This window comes from Suncus etruscus, chromosome 9 (genome assembly GCF_024139225.1).
Source record: "Suncus etruscus isolate mSunEtr1 chromosome 9, mSunEtr1.pri.cur, whole genome shotgun sequence".
Taxonomy (NCBI): Eukaryota; Metazoa; Chordata; class Mammalia; order Eulipotyphla; family Soricidae; genus Suncus; species Suncus etruscus.
Window position 1 is genome coordinate 518394 of NC_064856.1, and position 21491 is coordinate 539884.

Genomic DNA, 21491 nt, shown 5'->3' on the forward strand with positions numbered 1-21491 from the left:
TCCACCAAAAAATAAATGTAGTGGTGTTTGGAAAAAATTAATATACCAGGATGTTGTGTTTCTACACACAATGAAAACTAAAAAAAAGAACTCCCAGACATTAAAAAAGAGACATTAAGGATCACTTCTGTTTATAATTGCCTCCCAATGACAGAATACGTAGGATTAAATCCAACTAAAGAACTGTACAGTGAAAATTTATAAGATTGTAATACAGAAATTAAAGATAAAAATAAATGGAAAGCTATATTCTGCCCATAGATTGTAAAAGTTGATACTGTTAAAATGTCTGACATCCAAGTAGCATACAGACTCAATGTTATCTCTGTCAGAACTCTAGTGGTATTGTTCTTACTGAAACACAATGAACTTAAAATTAGTATGATATCACAAATGACCCCATATAGCCAAAACTAATATTTATTTAAAAAATTACTTATGGGCCCGGAGAGATAGCACAGCGGCGTTTGCCTTGCAAGCAGCCGATCCAGGACCAAAGGTGGTTGGTTCGAATCCCGGTGTCCCATATGGTCCCCCGTGCCTGCCAGGAGCTATTTCTGAGCAGACAGCCAGGAGTAACCCCTGAGCACTGCCAAGTGTGGCCCAAAAAAACCAAAAAAAAAAAAAGTTACTTATTAGAGTTTGGGTCACATGTTTATACTAGAGTTAACATTTGTGGTTTTCATGTACATAGTTAACTCACCTCTGCCATACCAAAGTGTCCAAGATACTTACCAATATTTTTCTGCTATCATCAGTCTGCCATCTCTATGCATCCACCTTTCCCATAGCATTCTCTTATTTATAATCTAGGGCCAAAGGTTTTTCATCATTTCATACTTCTTAATTCTTTGTCTTGTAACTTTAGATACTAAGGGAAACCTTTTAATATTTATTCTTCTTTCTCTGACACACTTATTTCTTACTTTAAGTAAAAAGATACTCTCCCGCTCTTTGCAGGTTGCAGTGAATTGCATCACTTTATATATTATTATGACCATTGTATTCCATTGGATATCTTTAGAAGGAAGAATAAAGCTGAAGTTATCATATTTCCTGGTTTCAAATTACATGTAAAAGCTATGTAATAAAACTGAGTGGTAAATGACATGAAAAAACACATCTATGAAACGTAATAGTCGAGGCATAAAAAATAAATATGTAAACCTCTATATAAAAAGGTCAATTGAAAAAGGAGCAATGAATAATCAATGGCAGACAGGTTGGTAGTGATGGGGACTTGGGAACTTCAATACATGGTGCAAGGGCAAAGGATATGACTCAAAGGGCAATCAATGGATTGCATACCAGAGTCCTGGGTTTAGTTCCACTTGGAGGGTCACTCGGAGGGTCTCTCAAACATTTCTCAATATTCCTACCCACCCAAAGTTTTTAAAAATAAATTCAATACTAAAATAATAGTAAATACATAAATGGCATAAAGAAAAATGTGCCACTATCTGACAGTACTAATTCTACAAAATGGCTTAAAGATTTATATATTTTCAAACATGAAAATAAAAAGGCCAAGGGAAAATCATATATAGATATATATAGTTTTTGGGTTTTGGGCCACACCCTGTAATACTCAGGGATTACGCCTGGCTCTGTGCTCAAAAATTGCTCCTGGCTTGAGGGACCGACCATATGGGACGCTGGGTATCGAAACGAAGTTCGTCTTGGATCAGCCACGTGAAAGGCAAATGCCCTACCATTGCACTATAGCTCCAACCCCAGGATATAAAAATTTTTTTTCCTCATTTGAAATCTCATATTTAATAGAGCTCCCTATTAAAAATATGGAACGCTTCACGAATTTGCCTGTCATCCTTGCGCAGGGGCCATGCTAATCTTCTCTGTATCGTTCCAATTTTAGTATATGTGCTGCCGAAGTGAGCACGGGATATAAAAATTTTAATATGATTCAATGATAATTGTTTTTGGATAGGACACAAAAGATAATGACAACAGAGGCTGGAGCAATAGTATAGTGAGTAGGGCATGTTGTCAGCATGCAGCTGACCAGGGTTAGATTCCCAGAACTCCATAGGTTACCTGGTTACAGCCAGGAGTGATCCCTGAGATCAGAGCAGGAGTGAGCCCTGAACACTGCTGAGTGTGGCTCAAATCAAAACAAAATCCAAGAAAAATTATGGTTATAAAGGCAAAAATAAGTGTGACTACAAAAAACTCAAAAAAATTATTTTCAACAAAGGAAACTATCAATGAAAAGAAAGGCAACCTATGAAGTGGGAGAAAGCTTTTCAGACTTATTCTCTCTTAAGAGGGTAACATCCAAAATATATAAATATATTTTATAATTCAGTAAAAGCAATAACAAAACCTATCTTAAATAGTAGAGGAGCTGGGGCCGGGCGGTGGCGCTAAAGGTAAGGTGCCTGCCTTGCCTGCGCTAGCCTTGGACGGACCGAGGTTCGATCCCCCGGTGTCCCATATGGTCCCCCAAGCCAGGAGCAACTTCTGAGCTCATAGCCAGGAGTAACCCCTGAGCGTTACCGGGTGTGGCCCAAAAACAAAACAAAAAACAAAAAAAATAGTAGAGGAGCTGAATAAACCTTTGTCTCTAGAGAAGACTTTCGTGTGGCTCCTAGGCACTGAAAAGATGCTCAACCTTACTAATAATTAGGGATATATCACTACAGTGATATAGTTTATATATACATATATATGTACAGGCATATATATACATATATATAACTTGACACCCATTAGATGGACTATTACCAAATAAATGAAAAAATAATGTCAGGATAAAATGGGAAACAGTACATTGTAGGGATGTAATTAGTGCAACCACTATAAAATGTATTTTTTCTCAAACAACTAAAAATAAAATGACCATGTGATCTAGCAATTCCATTTCTGGGCAGCTAACAAAAACAATGAAAATAATTAAAGTTGAGGTACTGGCCTTGCACACAACTGACTCAGGTACCATCACTGGCAGAGTATAGGGTCTCTGAGCAATGTCAGGAGTGAGTCCTTGAGTGCAAAGCCAGAAGAAAACCCCAAGTACTACTGAGTATAACCCCTAGAGAAAACAACAAGAAAATATTCCAGACCATAGATACTGTACTGCATGTAGAGCGCTTGCCTTGCAGGCTGCTGATCTTAGCTTGATCTCTGGCACTATATATAGTCCTCCAAATCTTACCAGGAATGATCCCTAACCACAGAGCTAGAACAAAACCCAAAGGAAACTTATATGCATATCAGTGCTCATTGCGCCATTATTTAAATAGCTTATCAGTTTATAAAAAGCAAACCAAATGTATGGATGGCTGATTGGAGAAAGTAAATTTGACATATATATTATCTATAGATAAACATACTATACATATAGACAATGGACTGAAACTTTGCTGTAAAAATGAAGAAATCTTGTCATTTGTGACTTTATGAGTGAAATTTGATGCTACAGTGTTAAACGAAAGAGGTCAAGCAAATACTATATGTCCTCCCTTATATCTAGGGTCTAGCAACAAAAAATAAAGAATTTTTTTTTTGGTTTTTGGGTCATACCCGGCAGCACTCAGGGGTTACTCCTGGCTCTGTGCTCAGAAATCGCCCCTGGCAGGCACAGGGGACCATATGGGATGCCAGGATTCAAACCACCATCCTTCTGAATGGAAGGCAAACGCCTTACCTCCATGCTATCTCTCCGGCCCCAAGCAGTTTTTACATACAGAGAACTGATCAGTGGTTGTCAGAGAAAAAAAATTAAGTATGTGATATATATAGAAACATACAAACATCCAGTTATAAAATAAATGTTATGATAATGTACAGCAGATGGACTATAGTTAATATTATTGTCGTCTCTTTGAAAGTTATAAAGGTAAATATCCTAAAAGATATCACAATAAACAATCCTGGTGAGTGTGATGTTAACTAGACTTCACGTGATGATCGTTGCACAAGATACATGACTGTTGAATGTATTGTATAAATGAAAGTCACATTTATTATTTATCAACATATTTTCAAAGGCTGAAATAGATTGCTTGGCTGCACTTGTTGTGGATAAACAATCCTCCTCTAGATAAGGGATCTGGGAAAGGTGTCAGATAATCCAGAAGCTTCACACTTAAGAGCTGGAACTCGGGGCCGGAGAGATAGCATGGAGGTAAAGCATTTGCCTTGCATGCAGAAGGTCAGTGGTTCGAATCCCGGCATCCCATAGGGTCCCCTGAGCCTGCTAGGAGTGATTTCTGAGCGTAGAGCCAGGAGTAATTCCTGAGCGCTGTCAGTGTGACCCAAAACTCAAAGCAGAAAAGAGCTTGAACTCTAGATGCAGTTACTTATGTCTAATGCTTTCTCATCTGTATAATGGACAGATAACTACGTCCCTTGTTAGGGAGTGAAGACAGACAGAGTAAAGAGGAAGAATGAGAGAGAGAGAGAGAGAGAGAGAGAGAGAGAGAGAGAGAGAAGAGATCCAATGCTAAAATATTGAAAAAAGCTTTAGACACCTGCCTGACAACAATAAGGCTGTTGAGCTGAAAACTAGAAAAAATTAAATGAAAAAAAATTTAACTACCATCATTTATAAAGCTTTAATTCATTTCAGGCATACAGTGTTCCAGCTTCAGAGCTAACACCAGTGTCAACATCCATCCACTAATTTCTTGAATTTTCTCCTACCCCTTAACCTACTTTAGCTCAGTAAAAAGAGAAAATGTAAATGACATTCCCCAACAATAGATGAGAATCCCCCTCCCATATTCACACCAACACTGATGTTTTTTTCTTTTATTGAAGTGTGATTATCAATGACTTTATTTAAATACTGTGTTTACAAAGTTGTTCATGATTAAGTTCTTTTTTTTTTTTTTTTTTTTTTTTTATTTTTTATTTTTTTTAATTTTTTCTTGGGCCACACCCGTTTGACGCTCAGGGGTTACTCCTAGCTATGTGCTCAGAAATCGCCCCTGGCTTGGGGGGGACCATATGGGACGCCAGGGGATCGAACCGCAGTCCGTTCCTTGGCTAGCGCTTGTAAGGCAGACACCTTACCTCTAGCGCCACCTTCCCGGCCCCCATGATTAAGTTCTAATGTGCCCAGTTACCTCCTCCCTCCCCCAGCTGGCATCTGGAGCAGGTATTTTATACTCTTTCTCTCCTTTTATTTTCATTTAGAAACAGTTTGCAATAATAGTATTACTTCCACCATGCATGTTACTTTATCTCCTTTCAGCACTCAGTTCTTATCCAGGGTCTTACCCAGACTATCATTGTCAGCGTGGTCCCTTCTCTGCCCTACCTGCACTCCCCGCTCTCTGTGTCAAGCTTCCAATGGACTGGTCTGGTGCTTGTCTCTATTTCCTCTGGATATTATTACCACACTATCTTTTTTATATCCCACAAATAAGTGAGATTATTCTGTTTATCCATCTCCCTCTGAATTATTTGGATCAGCATGATAATCTTCATATCCATCCATGTATAAGCAGTTTTCAGAACTTCACTTTTTTCTAACAGTTGCACAGTATTCCATTGTGTAGATGCACCACTGTTGGCTTTTTATTTTTATTTTTTATTTATTTATTTATTTATTTTTTTGTGGTTTTTGGGTCACACCCGGCAGTGCTCAGGGGTTACTCCTGGCTCCATGCTCAGAAATTGCTCCTGGCAGGCACGGGGGACCATATGGGATGCTGGGATTTGAACCGATGACCTCTTGCATGAAAGGCAAACGCCTTACCTCCATACTATCTCTCCAGCCCCCACTGTTGGCTTTTTAATCCAGTCATCTGTTGCCAAGCACTTTGTTTCTAGATTCTAGCTGTTGTGAATAGTGTTGTATAGGGCTTTCTGTATTGTATTTTATTTTTTGACTTCTGGGATATATTCCTAGGAGTGGTTTTGCTAGGTAATATGGAAGCTCAGTTTCTAGGGTTTTTGTTTTGTTTTGTTTTGATTTTGATTTTTGGGCCACACCCTGTGACTCTCAGGGGTTATTCCTGGCTTTGTACTCAGAAATCACTCCTAGCTCAGGTGACCATATGGGATGCTGGGGGATCAAACCAAGGTCTGTCCTAGATCAGCTGCGTGCAAGGAAAATGCCCTACTGCTGTGCTATCACTTCAGCCCCAATTTCTAGTTTGTTTTAAGGAATATTCATATTGTTTTCCAAAATGACTGGATCAGTCGGCATTCCTACCAGAAGCATATGAGAGCCCCTTTATCACCACCACTGATAAAACTGCTGCTTGTTCTTGTTCTTTGTGATGTCTGACCTTCTCAGTGCTGTGAGATGATACCTGTTGTTGTTTTGATTTGCATCTCCCTGATGATTAATGATGTAGAGCATCTTTTCATGTACCTTTTGACCATCTCTATATCTTCTTTGAGGACATACCTGTTAATTTCTTCTCCCCATTTTTGGATGGGGTAGATTTTTTAAAAAATATTCTTGCTAAGCTCTATCATTGCCTTGTAGATATTAGTTATTATAATTAATCCTTTATAAGCTAGGTATTGGGTGAATAGTTTCTCCATTCCATTCCATGGTTGGTCTTTGTATCCTACTCATCATTTCCTTTGAGGTTCAGAAACTTCTGTTTGTCTTTGTTTCCATTTGTTTGGCCATTGGTGTTTCATACTTGAACATTCTTCCAGCTTCAATGTCATGGAGTGCTCTGCCTATGTACAATATGGTTTCACTTGTGATATCAAGATCCTTCATTCATTTTGATTTGACCTTTGTGCATGGAGTTCATTTTTTTGCATGTAGTTGACCAGTTTTCCCAGAACCACTTGTTGGAGAGTCTTTCCTTTCTCCACTTTGTATTTCTTCCCCTTTTATAAAGATTAATTAGACACATAACTAAGGGTCAGTCTCAGAATATTCAAATCTGTTCAACTGATCTGAAGGTCTGTCATTATTCCAGTACCATGCTGTTTTAATGACTACTGCTTTAGTAATACAGTTTAAATTTAGGCATACTCATGCCTTCCTTATTTTTTTTCTCCAATAGCTTTGGCTATTCATGGACATTTATTGTTCCACACGAATTTCAGAAGTGTTTGATCCACTTCTTTGAAAACTGTCCTGGGAATCTTGATAGGGATCTCATTAAATTTGTATAATGCTTTGGGAAGTATTGCCATTTTAATTATATTCTTTCCCAATCCATGAGCAGAGTATGTGTATCCATTTCCCTGTGCCCTCTTTTATTTTTGTAAGCAGTGTTTTGTACTTTTCTTTATATAGGTCTTTTACCTCTTTAGTTAAGTTGACTCCAAGGTACTTGTTTTTCTGAAGCACAATTGTGAGAACCATTGTTGTTGTAGTTGTTGTTTTGGTACCCTCTCTCAGTTTTTTAAAATAATTTTTATTGAGACCCATGTGAATTGCAAGTCTTTCACAGTTATATTTAAGGTATATAGTGACGGTGAATTAGGGCCATTCCCCATCATCAGTGTCGACCTCCCTTCGCTCCTATTCCCAACATGCATCCCATACTTCCTCCATTTACCCCCTGGACTGCTTTGTATATAACTTGTTGTAGATCTTGATTCTATATTTATTGACTTTAAAAAAATATTTCTTTCATTATTTGTATATGGAAAAGCCATGAATTGTTGCTTACTAATTTTGTGTTTCATCATGTATTCCAGTCACAATGGTGTGAGATGGTGATGGTGTCTCATTGTTGTTTTGATCTGTATTCCCTGATAAGTGATGCCGAGCATTTTTTTATATATTTTTGGCCATATGTCTTCTTTGAGTAAGTTTCTATTTATCTTTTCTCATTTTTGATGAGGTTGATGCCAAGTGCTTTATCTCTCTTGAATAATATCCCTTTTTCACAAGAATGGTGACAAATATTTTTTCTCAGTCTTGGGATTATCTTATTCTGGTTATCAATTTTTTGTGGCATTGAAACTTCATAGTATGATACAGTCCAATTTTGCTTCGTTTGTTTGGCGTATGCCATTGAATCATTGAAGATGCCACTAGATTCAATATTATGAAGAGTACTAATGGGGGGTAGTGGTGTTAGAACATTGATAGAAATAAAAACCTATCATTAATAGTATGGTAAACCATGGTATATAAAAGTTAAAAAAAAAAACAGTAAATACCACATTGATTCACATACTGCTTATGGTTCCCTAATCTTTCATGTGTGACTTCAAAACCAAACCAAATCAATTTAGCTATATAGGGTTTTTTGTTTGTGTTTGTGTTTTTTTAATTGGTATTGATTTTGGTCTGTGGGCCATACCTAGTGGTATCGGAAGAAATAAAATACTGAAATTTAGAAAAGTTTTTTTTGGGGGTATAAAGTCAAATTGCATCTTATCTTGAAAATTTTGACTGTATATATAAGGGAGCAGTAACAAAAAAATGATAAAATGAAGCATAGAATAGATACAAAATAGACACAAACCTTCATTTGAAATGATAAAATATTTGAAAATATAAAACTAAGGATTAAATATGCTGTAAAGTAATGAAATTCTGACCATAAAAAAACTGACATTGACCAGGACCATTTCTAGCATGTACTATGATAATGTAATGATACCAAGACAAAAGTTTTCATCAATATGTTAACCTGAGGGGTATAGTTTATATAAACATTTAAAAGATTCCAAGTGTATATCCCAGTTGTTATTATGAGGAGCAGAGAAAAAAATACAGGAACTTTAGATTTTTACTTTATACACATTTTCATGGTTTGAAAATTAATGAAAACAAATACTTTTTTAAAGTAGAAATCAATGCAAGTAGCCTATGGAATCTATGTAACTAAATAATCTAATAAAGACTTTGGCTACACATTCTTATTGGTTTCAGGGTAAGTGGGATATCTGGAGTCTTACAAATTCAATAAAAGGAACGGGTGCTCATGTAAGGAAGCAGGATTTAAACTTCAAGTACTTAAACTTAGAGCACTTGCCTATAGAGGGAGAAAAATATATGTGTAGAGACAATGACATGAGAAGATAAACTATACAATTTACATTTTTCTTTTGTTTGTTTGCTTGTTTGTTTTTTTCTGGCCACACCTGGTGAAACTCAGGGGTTACTCCTGGCTATGCACTCAGAAATCGCTCCTGGCTTGGGGGACCACGTGGAACCATGTGGGGGATCGAACCACGGTCAGTCCTAGGCTAGCGCCCACAAGGCAGAAGCCTTACAGCTTGTGCCACCACTCCGGCCCCACAGTTTACATTTTTCTTTATAAACTTTCAAATTTTCTGTTTTCCAAGTATTAGTGTTTAAGTGGAAATGAAGAAAACCACATGAATTTTTAAAGACATTGATTTGTTTTCTCTAATTCATATTCCCCACTGCCTTTTCCTGCACCTAGCACACGGTCCATATCAGTTGCTTGCCCATTGTCAACTTCCCCTGGTCTAGTATCTGCCTCTAAAAGTGCCTTCTGTGTTCCTGCTCAGTTCTCTCCATCTGGGTAAGTTCCCTCTCTCTCCTGAGAACAAGTATGCTCTTACCCAGGGCTAGCAGCTTTGGCTTGAGTCACAATTTGGTTGATACTTTATACATAATTCATTCAACATATCTCATTATTTACCATCTGCTTTCTCTCAAGTTAGACATCAGAGATGAGATTAGGTGATTGGCAACCTTCACCAGGCCCTCAGAGGCCCTGTCTGGTGGAGTATTGAAATCTATGTTAAAATCTGATGTGGATTAGGAGAGTTGAGAACGGGATATAAAGGAAATATATATATAGGAAATAGGCTAGGTGAAATTAAAAGGAAGATAATGCCCTCAGAGGAAAAGTCCTGAGAATTGGCCCAGAATATGCACCCAGGATATATGAAAGTCCATCTTTCGAGCCTTTTCTCAGTCCTTTTATCTTAACATCCTGCTTACCTTAAGCAGAAGCTCACCTATACTCCTAGAAAATAAAATATGAAAAGAGTTTCCAACTTTCCTGGCCTTCCTATTAAGGATAACCCATGCCAAGTTTCTTTACCCTGCCCTCCCTTTTCTCAAAGTTTCTCCTGAATGCAGTCATGTCATCTCTGGTCCTCTGCTTTCTATCTTAACTGCTTGAGAAAAAGAACTAATAACAATAGGGGAATGGGGAAGAGACCTCAGCCATAAAGAGAAGTGGGATTCCCTGGCAAATCTCAATAAAGACCTCAAATACTGAAGGGCTAGACTAGACTAAAAAGGAAAAAGGCAAAGGGTGATTGTTAAGCAGAGAGGTCAGAAAGATCAGGGGACTTTAGTGTGTATGTGTGGTGGCTTCAGAACCCAGTGCACACCAAAAGCATTAGCTCAGATTCAGGGACTAGGTGAGAACTATAGCAAGAGTTAACTTACTTCACAGACATTCTTGCTCACTGTCACCAGAGGCAGACTGACCTCAGCCTTGTTAACATGCATCGCTTAGCATTGCTCAATCTTTGCTTATAGGGAAGTTGAAAGGAGTCACCTGGGCACTTCACAGTTCTCTGTCATATTGGTGAGATGACAGTGGTTTGATCTGAAATATCAGGACACTAGGGCAGCTCGGGCAGCTCAGGGTTAGCTGGATGTCTCTGTGAAACCTCAAGAACTCTCCATGTGGACTTTACCTGCTGACAGTGGACTTCCTCTCTTGGTGACCCTGGATTTCTGTTCACTTCAGAATACTTTGGAAATGTTTGGACGACAGTGTGATGCTTTTAATAAAAGATACAAATTGCATGAACCTTTTGGCCTGGCATTGGGAGTCACAAAAGGTCTCTCCTACTACATTTCATGTGAGCCTCAGGCCTGCCTAGATATCAAGAGAAGAAAGAGAGGAACCCCCTCTCTCACTGAGATTTACGTCAAGGCCACATTGTGGAATAATTGTGAGTAAGAAACATTGCTAATTCCATCTTTGAAAAATGTCTGATGTAACTATTGACATCAAAAACATTCCTGGTGAAGGGGGGTGTTCCGTTTGTTACTGTAACCCAACTATAATCATGTTACTTAAATAAAAAATATATTTAAAAAGAAAACAAAACATTCCTTATTTGTAATAAGGTACAAGTACATAGAGTACAAGTAAGTAAGATATGCAACTTATTCTCGTTAGGAAAGTTTCTGGGCCATATTTTAGTACATAGATTGTTTCATAGTGCCTTACTTATTTTCCAACATTAATATAAATTTTGGAATATTAAATTATATATATATTCTTGGAATATTAAATATAAAAATATACTTTAGAGTGGTGCTGTTTCAATTCTATAGTAAGAATGGGGTCATAGATTAAAAGCCCCAAATTAGATGTTATACTGGTGCACCAGTTATTATGTGCTTGACTTTTGCATTTTAGAATTTTCTTTTCCATTCTGTCATTCTCCACTGAAGAGAGCAATGAGTGAGGAAAACAGTGGAAAGTTTCATAATCTTTACTCTCCTATATTTACACAGATATCAGGGGTTCTGATTTGAACCTAGCCTTTAGCCTTCTTTAGCATCTCTTTTCCTTATTTATGCTCAACATAGAAAGACCTCTTTAAGTCATCATGTGAGTACTTAAGTTAGATATGACACAGAGATGATGGGAAATTAGGGACATTAGGTTTAACTAGATGGGTTATATTCCTAATAGAACGCAAGCCTGGAAGTAGGGTACTCGCTCAGTAGCCATGTGGAGATGGTGTAGCAGTGGTGGCTATAAATACCCCAAACCTAGACTCCAAAATTTATCTGAAATCAGAGCAAAGATAGATGGCTAGGACTGCTATTCTGAATACACAGATTCAGTTTTGTAGCCACACAGTTAAAGAAAAGCTTGGGGTACATTTGAGGACTTCATTTTCCCAAATTCCAGATGAAGGTAAGTACAGATGAGGTCCTATGATAGTGTCTTCAGTTAACTAGTGATTGTCAACCACCTCTCAAAGAGGAGTGCCAAGGTATTTTATAGGTAGGTGAGGGAGGGATGGAAGGGCAGCATGTGTTTCTGAACTCAAAACAACAGACAGTTCCATTGTGATTCTTAAATTGTCGTTTTGGAGTTGGAGATATGACAGGCAGATGGTTCTAAGCATGGGAGGACCAGCAGAATCGCTCAGCTGGAGTGAGCACCTGTATCTCATGGTGTTTGGTAAACTGCAGGCTCTGACGCTTCAGGTCAGGGCAGAGATCCTGTCTCTAGCAAATCCTGAATGGCTGCTGCATCGATTTAAATATTCCAGGTCTCAAACTTAGCTGCATGAGTATGTTCACTGGGGGATAGTGGGAAATTGGCTTACACACAAATAAGGGAGAAAATAAAAACTGTATTAGGTCAATAATAATGAAAGTGCAGATTACTTCCTTTTGTTTGCTGAAACAGCTATCAAAGCCCTGCTCCTCCTACTCTAATGCTAACACAAAACACCTGGAGATTCGCAGGCATGCTTCTGGTTCTTTCCTGGAAGAGTCTGAAATCTTGCTTTTTTAACAGTGTCTGACAAAGTGCTGCTGGTCCTCAGAACACTTTAACATCCAGGACCAAGATGAATAGATGGTTGATGTAGGGGAATTTGGAATATTGGGGCCATCTCCCTAGTCTGGGCCAAGTAAGGGAATCAGTTGCTTAGCTGGAATTGCAAACAGTGTGCAGTGGCTGATGACTTTAATATATGGTTTACTGACCTGAAGTAAACTTACAGAATATGGAATTGGACCCAAGACATACTTTGTTTACATCAAGTCTTATGTAACACATAGTAAAAAATTGTTACCTCAACGATGGTAAGGTAATCTTTGCAAAGATTCTAGTACACTTATGGGCAGGTGTGGAGCTAAATAAGTGAATATGTATCTACCTTACAATCATGCACAGCTTTGCATTTATGTATATAATTATGCGTATGTGTTTATAGGATGAATGTATGCATGCTGAATACCTTGCCTTGTCTCCTGTCCCCTGTAATATTTTGCTTCGTTTAGGGTGAGCTTGATTATTTGCAAATTGCAAGGTAATGATCTCTTTATCTCCTCCTAAATGCCTTTTGTACCATGGAATTCTCACACCTCCAATGAAGAAAAGCAAATCTCTACTTTCCTGAAATCTGGATTGTTTTATGACTGGCTTGACCCATATAAAGAGTGAGAATGAGCTCAGCTTTCAGAGTCCTATCCTTGAATATCCTCTTTTGAACCTCATTCGTCAACTTTGAAGAAGCCCAGGCTGGCGTTTGTCCAGCCTATCACTTTCCTTAACCATTAATCATGTCAATAGGGAATAGTCTTCAGCTCCCATGGTGGTTCCAATGAGTACATGTTCCTGAGTAACCCCGGGAGACATAAGCCAAGAACTATACAGGTCAATGCAACCTGCTGACTTAGGTGGTTGTGAGTAAATTAGAAGCAGTTGTTCTTTCACTTTCTAACTCTTGGAGTGGCTGTTACATAGTAAATTATAACTGATGTCATGACTAGAAAAATAGGATGATAAATGTTGTTGCATAAGAGTACATATAAAGATATGTATAAAGTATGTATAAAAGGTAGTTTTTAAGCACATGTCAGATGGACATTCAATACACTGCATGCCTCTTACAGAAGGAAAATGCATAGTGACTCACTCAGGATATCTTGAGTAGCACGCATGGTGCTGCAGTCAACTCTGTCAAACAGCCACTTCTCTCTCAATCTTTATATATAGATTGCTTAAAGTTGTGCCCAGTATTATAGTCTTATTTTCTTACCAATGCTTGCTATCCATTTGTGGCCTGCTTATAACTCATACTACTTGTGATGTGCTAAGGATAAGGAAGACCAGGCAGACATGCTTTAGAGTGAGCTAGTAAGAAGTCACTTGCCTTCCCCAAGCTCTAGATCAGAATTTCCAGTGTCAAGCTATACATAATTCCTTCCATCCCGGGACACACCAATTTCAATCTCTTGTGACATAAGGAGCCCTTCTCTCTGCATCCCGTAGATTTATTGCGAGAAAAGTCTAGTCTCTATCAACCTGTGCTAAAAGCTCTGCATACTGCATTAGGCCAAAGTGTCATATCAATGAGCTAAGTGAGATAAAAGTGTAAGTTTCTGTAGACTCAAAGTTAAATATGGAAGAAATCTCTTCTCAGCTAGAAACACCATTTCTGGTCCTGCTTCGGCTCTTAACACCAGGCCTGGGCCAGGGCACAAATGAAGCATCAGGAATTGTTGCTTTTCTACAACTGGGGCATGAATCCTTGGACTGTAAAATGTGAGAAGCCTTTTCTGTCTTTGTTTTATTTCTCCCGCAGTGACTCAGCCCTTTCACTTATTCAGGCAATGCAAAGGTCAAAATTCCTTCAGGTGTTTTGACTCAGAACAAGTCATCCACTTACTTTAAGACAATATTTGGCAATTTCGTTCTCATTCCAATTAGGTTTATCTATTTCTACAGAATTTACATCCATAAGGATACATCCATAGACTCACTTCTGCCATTCACAAATAGAGACAACATATGCATATCTGCACACAAAGACCAGCACATACAGATGTAGGCACACAGACACACCTGGGCTCATGCATACACTCACATAAAAGTAGACACTATACACCGTAGCAGCAAATCCCAGAGGATATGTCCTGACCCAATATTTCTAAGCCTAGCAAAATTCTGAGGTACCATGAGACCTATTCCCTTTGAGAACCCATCAGAGATGCCTGAACAACCTACCTCCGCCCCCTCTCCAGAAGAAAAAAAAAATTCTTATAAACCTAATTTTTTTTTAATTTTTTTTTTATTTAAACACCTTGATTACATACATGATTGTGTTTGGGTTTCAGTCATAAAAGGAACACCACCCATCACCAGTGCAACATTCCCATCACCCAAGTCCCAAATCACCCTCCTCCCCACCCAACCCCCGCCTGTACCCTAAACAGGCTCTACATTTCCCTCATACATTCTCAATATTAGGACAGTTCAAAATGTAGTTATTTCTCTAACTAAACTCATCACTCTTTGTGGTGAGCTTCCTGAGGTGAGCTGGAACTTCCAGCTCTTTTCTCTTTTGTGTCTGAAAATTATTATTACAAGGGTGTCTTTCATTTTTCTTAAAACCCATAGATGAGTGAGACCATTCTGCGTTTTTCTCTCTCTCTCTGACTTATTTCACTCAGCATAATAGATTCCATGTACATCCATGTATAGGAAAATTTCATGACTTCATCTCTCCTGACAGCTGCATAATATTCCATTGTGTATATGTACCACAGTTTCTTTAGCCATTCATCTGTTGAAGGGCATCTTGGTTGTTTCCAGAGTCTTGCTATGGTAAATAGAGCTGCAATGAATATAGGTGTAAGGAAGGGGTTTTTGTATTGTATTTTTGTGTTCCTAGGGTATATTCCTAGGAGTGGTATAGCTGGATCGTATGGGAGCTCGATTTCCAGTTTTTGGAGGAATCTCCATATCGCTTTCCATAAAGGTTGAACTAGACAGCATTCCCACCAGCAGTGGATAAGAGTTCCTTTCTCTCCACATCCCCGCCAACACTGTTTATTCTCATTAAACCTAATTTTTTTAAGTTAACAGGAGAAAAGTGTCTCCCAGTTTTACCAGAGACTACTGCTGCCTGCCTCCCCTGCACCCTGGGATCATCAGTGGATGTCTCATCTACTTTAGCAAAGACTGTCCTCAGCAGTAAAGCCTGTACCTGCAAAAAAGGCGACGTGGAGTTGCTTTTGTGGGTCTTGTGGACTGTGAGCCAGGGCAACTCTTGGGTCTATGTAGCTGTGGACTAAGAAGGGATTCTTTATGAACCAGCTCCGAGGACTGTTAAAAAGCCTCAGGAGATGTTTCCCTACTTTATCAAGTAGTCCTTTCTCTGCTGCAATTGAGATCTTGGTTTATTATCACTGGTGGGATGTGAATACTCCTCTCAGAGAAGGGGTCACTGCATCTGAGCCCACAAATAGAGTAGAGAAGCAGTAGGAAGGGAGGGCAGTCTGGGAGTAAAGGTGTCAGAAAAGGAGTAAAAGGTGTCTGAAAAAGGATTTAGGGCCTCAACTGTGCCACACTTGGATTGTTTTTCTTCTACCCTTTGAGAGGAGCAGAGTCTGCAGGATGGAGGCAGCGGCGAACTTATGCCTTTGGTCCTTTGGGAGAATGGCTTTGTTTTCCTGCTTGAGTGAACAACAAGATCTCAGTTCCCAGAGTATTTTATGTAAAGAATATCTTGTAACTTCTTGATTTTTATTTATAGATAATTATTTCATCAGAAATAGCAATCAGACTTTGCTCATGCACTTGTAAGGACGAGATTTACTTGTTACTTTAGAGAAGGAAAGTGTGATTTGATGGGAAACTAAGTCAAAATAGCTTGGGAAGAGCGCTTGGCAGGGTCTGAGGAGAGTGGTAAAATGAGTTAAGTGGGAAAATGATGTGGGATTCCATATGAAGCTGTTTCTGGGATTTTGCAGTTTGTGCAGGTCTGAGTTCCAGCTTATCATTTACCATTAGGGAAATTGCTCAGCATCTCTATTTATATTTCCCTGTGAATGAAAAGGAAACTCCGATTGTCCCTCCAGAGTGTTGTCATGAACAAAAAATTACCTCTTTTATCGGCATGATCAGCTAACGTAGAAGCCAGCACTTAGCAACTGTTGCTACTTGACTTAACCTTGGTCTGATACTGGGTATTGGTTTTTCAGAATTCTTCCGGTTGTGGGTGAAGTGATGTTGGGGACTATGACTGTTTGCTGAGTGGTGGGGCAGGAGGACAAGTCATCAAGTCACGTTTACCATTCTGGATTGCTGAGCTGGAGGCGATTTAGGTAGAATGTAAATCCCAGAGGAGGTGCCTTTACCCCATATTCTTGAGTCTGGCTATGTTTTAATGCACCAAGAGGCCACAGCCTAGTACTGCCTCGTGGATCCAATTGTGGTAGAAGATGAAGGCTAGCCCTTGAGGACTGGTGCCAGGAGAGGCTAGTAGAATCAAGAGTGAGGTTGAGATTACAGAAAATAAGGTCTCAGGAAAGTCAACTTGTACTCTTTCCCCAGGATCTGCAGATTTGGTTCTTGGGATGACAACCAATAGAGTGAATATGAGGTCAGTTGCAATCACCTTTGTGAATTCTTCTGCCCTATATCTGTAGACTAGTGGAATACTGAGTAAAACACAGTAAAGGATAGACTGGTGGGTTATTAGCCTTGACATAATTAGCAGCTCATTTAGACTGGCCCATGCAGGACTGTGTGCAGTGTGAATATGAGGTTGCTGCTACATCAGCGTGCTGCATTTGGCAAGGTTCCTGTGTAGACCCAGGAAATGCCCACCACAGATGTCTGAAGCCTGGGAGTGGGAGAATACTAAGGGCTACATATCTGGAAAGACACCTGTTGTCTGGAGTCAAGTAGAGACCTGGCATTAACACGTTAATATTAAAGGACAAGAAAACTAGAGAGATACCACAAGACAACTTGCTTTGTATGTGACCAACCTGGGTTCCATCCCTAGTACAACATGTGTAATTACTCCACCAGAAGCACAAAGCCATGAGTAAGCCATGAGCACTAATAGGCCCACCCAAACAAAAAGGTTAAATCATGAAATAGGAAACTTAATCACTATATTAGCAAATGACGTGAACTTTATGGCGCTTGTAGTATTTTTTATCTTTTTCTTTTTTTTTGTTTTTTTTTTAATATAATTTTTATTTTGATCATAGTGTCTTACATATTGTTGACAATAACATTTTAGGTACATATTTACATAAAATCAGGGGGGATTCCCATCACCAAATTGTCCTCCCTACCCTTCCGTTTTTGTCCTACCTCCCGTTTCCTCTTCCCTCACCCCCAGGGCGGCTAGAATATGTGGTCCCCTCTGTATCCAACCCACTGCTTAGTAGTCTTGCACCTGTTTGGTCTTGATGCCTCCCTTATCTCCCCCTCTAACTGTAGGCAGGACTAGCTAGTTCAAGTTGCGTGGTTTTGCCTGAAAAAGAGAAGATAAATAAACTGGGGTAAGAGTCTAATACTCCCAAAATGGGCGGAATCCTTCTAGAGGCTCTCTTCATCGATTTGGGAGATGAAGGAGAGAAAGAAGGTGAAACACTCCACCAGTACAAAAAAATGTGTCAATTATTCAGTGAGGACTCCAGCTATATCGATAAGCACCACAAAAAAACAGACGAAAAACAAAGCTAAAAACAAACAAACAAACAAACAAACCAAAAACACGCCATGGTCTTGAAATAAGAAACATGGCATAGCACATAACGAAAGAAAAGAAGAGAAAAAAATAAGTATAATTGGGGACAACGATTTCAATAATCACACCCAAACAGAGAAATCGACCAAAATAGCTAGGTAAATAAAAATAATAATAACAATAATAAATGAAGGTAATATATATATATATATATGTATATATATAAAATAACCAAGGTTTTGTGCTTTTTGTATTTTTGTTTTTTCCCCTCCTGCCCTGGCACAGTAAATATTGGGGTCATTCGAAAAGGAATTCACTTGGCCTAAGAAATATGGGGTTTCTCCGTCCTTGGAGTATACTGTCATGGGATCAGCTCTAGACTTTGCTCAGGATCATTTATTCTCCCGGTGGTGTTTTTTTGGTGTGTGGAAAACTTCTGTTCTGTCCAGGGTGATACACTCAGAGCTCTGTGTTTAGAGGTCTCAGTATCTGCACAGATCCTGAGGTGGGACTTATGATGAAGTCAGTCTTTGTGGTTCTAGAGGTTCTGTTACCTCAGTGTCGTTTTAATCCATCTTCTGTGGTTGGTGACCTTGGTCTTTGCACTGAACCTAGGATGGCACCTAGGATAGTGTCTTTCTTTGTGCTTCCAGAAGCCCCATTCTGTTGCAGTTGTCTCTGTCAGACCTTTGGGACTGGGGATCATGCTTATTGTGCAAGTCATAGTTCAAACCCTAAACTAGGGCTTTTTTATTGGTCCCAAGATGTATACTGTCTGGTCGTGGTTCTAGTAGCCAGTCATCTGTAAGTCACGATCTTGGCTTTTGGACCTACCAGAGGGTGCCGAGTCTTCTGGTTTTGTCTTGTCGTTAGCTGGTAAGGTAGGCTAATCTTCTCTAAGGTCAAGTTGTTCACATTTTCCTCGTTGTCAGGATATCATGTTAGAGCTGGCCCTTGTTGTTGGCCCCGCAGTATTAAGGCTGTCCCGGATGGAGTTTGTTTCCTGCAGCTGTTGTGAAGAGCTGTGCCGATTCTATGTCTGGGATCCAGGGTTCAAGGCTGGATGAATGGTATCTAATCATCTGAGGTCTAAGTTGATTCCACATGACATATTTTCAAGGTGGCGCTTGTAGTATTTAAGGAATATTTGAAATGTGGTTATAATTGAAGAACTTTAATTTATTTATTCCCTGAATCACAAGTCTTTGGGTATCAAATACATGCCATGTGCTTTCTGGGAGCACAACAGAAGAAAAGATGCTATAACTTCTCTCAAGAAACTGATGCTTAAATTCAGTATAAGTAGACTTTAGAAGTAAATCCCAGAATGTATGAAGATACAAGAAAAATAAGAGATACTGTGGAGGAGTGAAGGAAATAAAAACAAGCCTAAAATGAATGCCACACTATAAACTTGGTGTGGGATGCTGTTTCTTTCATGTACCTGGCAATGGGAGAGGCTTGGGATAACCAGTGAAGGTGGGTCCATGTGATCCAATTCAATTTTATCTGCCTAGATTGTAGCTGTGGATCTCTGTGCCTTCATAAACATTGTGTGCCATGCCCTTTCTGTCGTATTTGCTGGCTCCTGTTAGGTATTTCAGTGTCCAGTCAGGTTGGGGCCTACAGCTAGCAGCACGGAATTCAGAGAGCAGGCCCCATACTTTGACTTGAATGAGAAGTCAAAGGTTTCAAACAAGAGAAAGGTACCTGGGCAGAGGTGATGGTGTGAGAGTTTAGAAATCCTTTCTGTTGTTTGTCTTGAGTTTGGCTGCTGACCGCAAAGGGAGACATGTATTTTCATACTGCTAAGGAGGCTTACCGTCAAGTTACAAAGAAAAATAAATGACAAAATTTCACAGTTGTCCCAATTCTGCATAAATTATATGTATCATTGGACTGAGTCAAGTTTTGCACAATCCCCCATTCCATACCATTGAGCTGGAAAGGGGGTAATGAATTGTATGGAAAGTCATGAAATATTTCCCCTGATTTCTTTGCTGGAGTCAAAAGATCCTGTGGACCCAGCCTTGGGTAGCACTGGGGATAAATTCACTGTTCATCTCAATGCTGCAAGTTCTGCCTTTAGCAGCCATACCCTTTCCACCTCAGTGCCTCTTCCTGCCACCTGGTCACGTCTTTCAGTGGACAGCTAGATCCTCTAAAGAGAGGAAGACTGCATAGATCAGTGGCAAATGTTGTAAGCTTCAGAAGAATGGCTGCAAGTACGTCTAAACCCCACTATGCTCACCCATTAATAATAGAAAAATCACCTCCAATCATCACGTAGGTTTGGCATTTTGCAGCCCAGTGTTATCAAGGTATTGAGATATACCCATAAAAAGTAGGGAAGCTTTAAATATATTTGCAAAAATCTTATTTTTTCTCATTTCTATAAAAGACATTTTTGTTCGAAGAATTAGATGAACAAATGGAAACACATCACTGTTGAGAATTATAATAAATTCATAATTATAATCTAGATCTCATTAAAATGAAATGAACAACTCACTTTTGTAGTTTAGAGTTTTCTTTTTCTAGCATGTAGCACACATCACTGTTGTAAAATTTAGCTTCTAATTTAAATGGATTTAAGTTACCAGAGTGGCACAGCAGAAGAGTGCTGGGCCCATAATTCAAATGGATTTATTATAACTGGATAACCTTTCCAATAGCAAATACTTTTTTTTAGCAATAATAAACAATCACATTATAATAAATAAAATTTTTAGACACTCTCTCCTAAAAGCCCTCACCTAATGAACTATTTTGATTGGATTTTGATTTTCTGGGATGCCTCTCTAATAAGAGACTAGGCTCACACTCATTCCTAGTGGTTTGATGAACCTAGGCTAGTCATTAAGCAAGTAAAATCCATCTGGCTTGGTTAACACACTTAAGCAAGACTAGTTAGGTTAAACCTGAAAACATGACCACATGACCTGGTGTATCTATTCTATTGTCACTGTGTCCAGTGCCCTTTATGATTGTTTATGGTTGATAGGAATGATAAATTGTCATCATGCCAGACAAATCACATGCTCAGGTAGGAACAAATCTTAGAGATAGAATCTAGAGGAGTGTGGGTTAGAACCTTCAAGGAAGATTTTATAATTTTTTCTTGAAATATTGTTGTGTATTATTTGCCCAAGTTTTCTTCCGGATACATGCAATAGCAACCCAATAGATTAGACATTAGTTCTAACTGTCATCAGGTACACGTTTCCTACTGAGTAGTTTTAGATTATTAATGCTATAAAAATAGCATTAATATGGCAGTATGAGGAGAGTGGGAAAATATAGATGGCAGCCAAGGATAGAGAGTTTTAAAAATAGTTTTAGAGTTAAGAGAC

General features: G+C 38.9%; 1 protein-coding gene and 1 non-coding gene across 3 annotated transcripts in view; one reads left to right on the top strand and one right to left on the bottom strand.

The window, feature by feature from the left end:
* SYNDIG1 (synapse differentiation inducing 1) overlaps positions 1-21491 on the top strand; it is a 168496-nt gene that overhangs the window by 13087 nt on the left and 133918 nt on the right. The window lies entirely within an intron of this gene.
* On the bottom strand, positions 1794-1900 carry LOC126019627 (U6 spliceosomal RNA). The gene has a single exon (XR_007499260.1). It is a non-coding gene; the product is annotated as a U6 spliceosomal RNA (small nuclear RNA).